This window comes from Buceros rhinoceros, unplaced genomic scaffold (assembly GCF_000710305.1).
Source record: "Buceros rhinoceros silvestris isolate BGI_N320 unplaced genomic scaffold, ASM71030v1 scaffold15705, whole genome shotgun sequence".
NCBI lineage: Eukaryota > Metazoa > Chordata > Aves > Bucerotiformes > Bucerotidae > Buceros > Buceros rhinoceros.
This window is the reverse complement of record NW_010414715.1, coordinates 19,061-25,357: the sequence shown is the minus strand read 5'-3', so window position 1 is coordinate 25,357 and position 6,297 is coordinate 19,061.

Sequence of the window (6,297 nt, the reverse complement as noted above, 5' to 3'; positions counted from 1 at the left end):
TGGTATCAGTGGCATTTTACAGCTGACAAGTTTGTCAGTTCTAACACATTAGAAAAATCCATAGCTCTTGTGTGATAAACCTGCCAACATGAAGTGGAAAAGCATGCTTCTGCAAGCATTAATTTCTTCTGTCACTGGCTTGATTGAGGACATACAGAGAAGCTAAGACATTTCATTTAGGATTTGGTAATATGAACAGAAACCAGAGGTCCCTTCTAATCCTCAGACCAAGTCCTGCTCCTGTGAGGTACTTTATAATCTCTTTCATGAATTTACTGACGTCCACCTTAATATTATTTCTATGCCTTCTATCCCAATAAAAAAAATTCAAGGCACACTGGTCTCACATAAACAACTGTCCTGTATTTTCCATCATAAATTCATTCATGGTTTTCTTGGATCCCATTATTGTCAGCTCTGTCCACCACTTCATTCCAGTCCAAAGTCAAGTTTCTCAAATGCAAGACAGTGGAACTGTAAACAGTTGCTCAGTGTAGGTTTTCCCAGCGCTTCACTACCTGTACTAGAAAAACCTCTCTGTATCCCTCTAAATACACACTTGCTTTGTACAGGGCTACATAGCCTCAATATACTAATTGTACAAGTCCTATAATCAACAGTGAATCCAGGCTATTTCACCCTTTCTCCTAAGTTTCCAGGAGGCGTCAGTCACAAACCCAAAAGTGCATGTCTTCATTGCTCTTCTGCCTGCCTAATCTTCACATCAGTTACACCAATCTTCAAGGTCAACTGGTTCTTCTTTTTCTACATCATTTACATCTCCAAATTTTATGCAATCAACTATCACCATAGTTGCTTTTTGGTCAGCATCACTAACAAAAATATTCTTCAACTCTTGAGAATGTCTATCCAGTAATTTCTCACTAGCCTGACTGCTCTGCTTTTAACCTACTCACTGATGTGTCCTGTCTGTCCAATTTGCTATCTAACTTAAATTTCTACAGCAATGGCAGGAAAAAACCCATTGTTATCTGTTTAGACTGAAGTTACAGAAATGCTCCAACCAAGTTTCACAGATTCACAGAATAGCTGATGTTTGTAGGGACCTCTGGAGGTCATCTGGTCCAACACACCTGCTCAAGCAGGACCACCTAGAACCAGTGGCCCACCCCATGTCCAGATGGCTTCTGAGTATCTCCAAGGACAGAGACTTCACATTCTCTCTGTAGCAGTGCTCAGTGACCCTCACAGTTGAACAGCTTTTCCTTATGCACAGACAAACAGCACATTGCTGGCTCATGTTCAACTCAGTGTTCTTCACGTCCTCTTCCACAAAGCTGCTTTCCAGCTGGGCAGCCCCCAGCATACAGTGGTACGGGGTTTTGCACCTCCTTCCTGGGTACAGGACTTTGCACTTCTCCTTGTTGAGCTTCATGAGGTTCCTCTCTTCCCATTTCTCCTGTTGAGGCCTCTCTGGATGTCAGTACAGCCCTCTGGCATATAAGTCACTCCTCCCAGACTCATGTCCTCAGCAAACTTGATGAGGGTACACTCTGCCCCATCATTCAGATCATTAATGAAGATGATGAACCCTTAGCTACTGACCTACGAGCAGATTTTCTGCCTCTGAGCTCAGCCATTCAGTCAGTTTTCAGCTCATCTCACTGCCTGCTCATCCAGCCCACACTTCATCAGCTTGTCTGTGAAGATGTTATGGAAGACAGTGTTGAAAGCCTTCATGAAATCAAGATAGACAAGACGCACTGCTCTCCCCTCATCTACCGTGTTACATCAGGTATGTTGATCAGATCAGCATCAGGTTGGTCAAGCATGACTTCCCCTCTAAATCCATGCTGATTACTCTTGATGACCTTAATGTTAATGTAAATATATGTAAAACACTGGAAAATATTCACATCTCTCATTGGGACTGTAGCAGATAAAAATTAACACAGTTAAATCTGCTTTAGTGAAAATTTGCGCCAACTGAGAATCTATCACTTCAGTCTATAGCATGTTTCCTCCTGCTTTCAAGTATCCTGGGTGTTTTTTCCAGGTAACAAAGAAGTACAAGTCACGCAATACACACACTTAAATAGTGACAGAAGTGATTCATTACAAGAGATTCTATACACACTTTCTATCAACATCTTAATTTGTCAAGCGATTTTCTATGAACTCTTAACAAAACCCCCTCTTAAATCCTATCCCCAAACCTTTGGTCTCCAAGTATTAGACTCTTAGCACATAACCATAAGCAGACTAACCAAACAAGAAAAGCAGCATTTCTTTCCAGCTGAGTATATAAATCCTGCTCTCTAACGTTTTTCCTCCCAATTAAGCAGTTTGTAAACTTGATAAAGCTTTGGGGGGGAGGGGGGGGAAGGGAGTGGGTAGTGTATGTGTGGTGGAATCCTATTAAAAATTCTAGAAACTCTCCGACTCTACATACATTTTCAGGATAAAACTTTGTTACCTGAACTGCGGAATAAGCATAACTAACAATATCTGAAAGCCCTGATCATCCTCAGGAAATGTTTCAATGACCTGAATGTGTCAAAAAGCAGCAGAAGCAGAGGACCATACTGAAAAAAAGCATGAATGAGGAAACAGTAGATCAACTATTTACTGTACCACTGCAAATAAAATATTTTTACCACCATTCAGCATATGCTTAAAATTACTTTAAAAAAAAAATCACTTGTGTCACAGAGTGTATGATTTTGTTATATAAACTGTCAGAAAGCAACATCATAAATACACTGAAGACAGAAGGATAGATAGTTCTGCTTACAAAGCCTGACACCACAATGAAGGTGGGAGACAGAGCTTTCTCGCAACAAGAGTACAATTTTCAGGAAAGGTCCCCAGAAATAACAGATAAAAAAGTTTACATTGGAAAAAAAAAAATTATTATTCTGATTTTCAGAATAACATTATTCACCTTCCACTTTCCAGATAAAACAAAAAAATTAGTTTAATAAATCTTGATATCTTTAGAATAAACTACCAGAAGATAATGAGAAAAATCACTGTTTCTATGTTATTCCCACAAAACCGGATGCAACTTTTACTGTTGTTATAGAAGTTAAAAAATGCAATTGTAATAGTGTGGAGATGAACACAAGACCAGCAACTACACAGTGAAAACTAAAGGAAGAGATGAAGGGAAAAAAAAGTAGTATCTTTTTGGTCTTTTTTTTTCCTACCTCACTGAAGACAAGAAAAATACCACTTTCAGGATAGTCAGTTCCTAGGAAGCCTGGACTGATGCGAATAGTGAAGAAGGGGCACAGCCAGTGCTCTTCACCAGCACCAGGGTGGGAGCAAACTCCTCTTTGTGACTCTGTGCAGCAGCTATGCCACAACTCTACAAGGAAGCACTTCCGAGCTACCATTATGCAGTTAAATTCTGCTGCTACACTGATTCAACAGCTACATAATATAGCCTCAACCATTAGAAACAGCTTCGTGTCTCTCCATATTTTTAAATTTTTATTTGCAAGTAGTTGGTCATAAGAGATACTTACATCTTTTTGAAATTAAATGATAAGGTTAATCCTCTTTGCTGTGTTTTCAAGGACTAAAATGAAAAATAAGCAAACATCATACTTGAACCTAAAAAACCCCTCTGAAATTCTGATACCTCTGGAACAAAGAGATTAACATTCTTCAATTAAGACAGGAGAAAGCTTTCTTCAAATTGATTTGCAGGCAGAAAATACTATTTCATCAGTTCAGAGATTAGATGTGCTGGTAAACTGGTTTCCAAGGTAACGAGGTTAACCTTGGGGAAGTCATCAGGGTGATAAGTAACTCAGAAAATTTAGAAGATAATATGCGGAAACAGAAGAGAAGTTGCTGAACTGTAGCTATTCAGATAAGCCTAAGATTTACTTATTTTACACAAAGTAGAATAGGATTATTTAGAACAGTGTTTCTAATGTTTAAACTGCAAGGTCGCGAACGGTGCCTGAAAACCTGACGTGGTGCCAGAGGAGACGGTACTCCTGACTGAGCAGTGTTAAGCCCGAGCAGGAGATCAAGCCCTTCAGCTTCATGCAACCTAAACTGCCTCCTGAGTTTCTGCTGCATTGTTGCCTCGTGCAGTGAATCAGGGACACAGATCCCAGCAGCAACAGGAAATCTGAGAAGTGTTTTAGTCAGAGACGGCTTAAGTATGAGTTTCAGGCCTTCACAGGTCCCTGGTTAAGTTCCACTACAAATGCCACTGAACTTCTGAAACCTGATGAGATTTTCTCCAGCTGTTAGAGCTCTAGGCAACACACTCTCTAGAAATACAGTTAGATAACAACGTAGCAAAATTTTGGGGGTATTTATGCCTAATTCATGTGTGCAGAGTTAAGTATCACTAAATACAGCACTTGACATTTGCGATTTATTTCAATGCCATGATCCACCAAATGTTTAAACTGACTGTGCAAACTAGAAGGCACGAGTGTTTCAGCCACAGAGAAACGCATTATTTAGAGCAAATTAAAACATAACAGAGAAATAAAAATAGCTGGCCTTAGATGGTGCCTTCTAGGTGTTGTTTGCCTTTTCCTATTGCATGAATTGCACAACGTGTATCAATTCACGGTATCATTCCACACTGCAGACTGAATTCAAGGCAAAGCACAAAAAATATACATTTGCAGGCGAGGTTTTCAATGGAAGGCATGCATGTACACACACAGGCAGTCTGAAAAACGAAATATTACGTCCTATGCAAAACAGAAAAGTTCCTCCCAATCTGCTGCCACTGGTAGCACAGGGAGGAGAGGACGGTTTTCTTCTCCAGAGGTGGAAGAGGGGCTTTCTGGAAAATGCGATGACTTTCTGCCAAGCATCTGTTTCCCAGGTGAGTCAGAAACTCGGACATGCATCCAGGGCCCAAGGCTACAACGAAGGGAGCATGTGAGGGACAAAGTCTTTCTTTGTTTCAGGGCTAAAATTGGTAGTTCATTTTATTTATTTTAAATACACCACCATGGCATATTACATGCAATGGATTCATTTTTGTTACTCTATACTGTGGGAAACTACATTAGTTTTCATCTTCAGGGCTCCAAACAGCATTTCTGAAAGCTTTTAAAAGACCTGGGAGAGAAAAGACCAGCCTGTAATATCTGAAGTACTTCTCAGAGCTCAATCCTCTAAGCTGCTTCTCAACTAGAATCACCATCATCTACTGCAAAAAATCAGGGGACTTCTGTAAGGATATAAACTGAAATAGTATTGTACAGCTTTTCACTCAGTGCAAATATTCCTAAATCACACCAAATTCTCATATGCTGTTATATGCTTCTTGTGTACAAATTTCTTCATTTGCAGTACAGTTTGATAGAGCAGCAAGACAACCCCAAGTAACAGCAAAAATATCTTGTGCAGACTCAAACACAAAACCCTCCACATTGTATAATGACTCTGAAAAGCACTTGAAGAATACAATAAGGAATCCATTTTCGTAAGATATCCACAGAGAAAAAGACCCAGCACAATAGCAAAATCCAAACTTTCTGCTTGGCTAAGAAGAATTCACTGCACTGGGGGAAGGCATTAATTTGTGTCTCACTAACAGCAGGATTCCACTTTCCTGCATCTGTCCACAATTCAGCAAAACAGAAACAAAAAAAAAAATAAAATCCAATCAAAGTCAGTGACACGCAGTAGCACAAAAAACCCCAACAAAACCAAAAACCCATAGGTCTTAGCATTCTGTAAGGTACTTAAAAGACTGGAAGTCCAGAAAGCTTCTCAATGGGATGGAACAAGCAACAAGCTTCCCAGCACCTTCAGTCTTAGGCTAGCACAGGAGGAGTCACTGTACTTGCTGTGTAAACATGCTTTAAACTACCACAAGAAAAAAGAAAAAAAAAAGGCCATCATCTGTAAAAGCCGTAAAACAACACACAGCTGCCTCTACAGAATGACATAAAGATGAACCAGCCATTCCCTCCAACTGCAAGAGAAAAATCTCTGACTCTACAAATGTTTCATTCTCAAAAAAATGTTTACCAGAAGACTGCACCCGCATCCTCTGTTATATAGAGGAGAACAGACATTTATTTAGTTACATGCAGGACCCTAGATACTCAATTCCATCCTGAAAGGTATTTTGTCTTCAAATTGGAACCTTTCTGAACTACATCCTTGAATTACCATTAATAAAATTCTGTGAAAGCATCAAGTAAGTTCACAATCTCTTGTTGTGAGGAATATATAATAATTAGCAAATTCTATCATCCATCAGCAAATTAGCATTTAGACAGGCCGGCTCAGCAAGGAGAATCTGCTTGGCTTATTTTATGTAACACATAAAATAAGACAAAA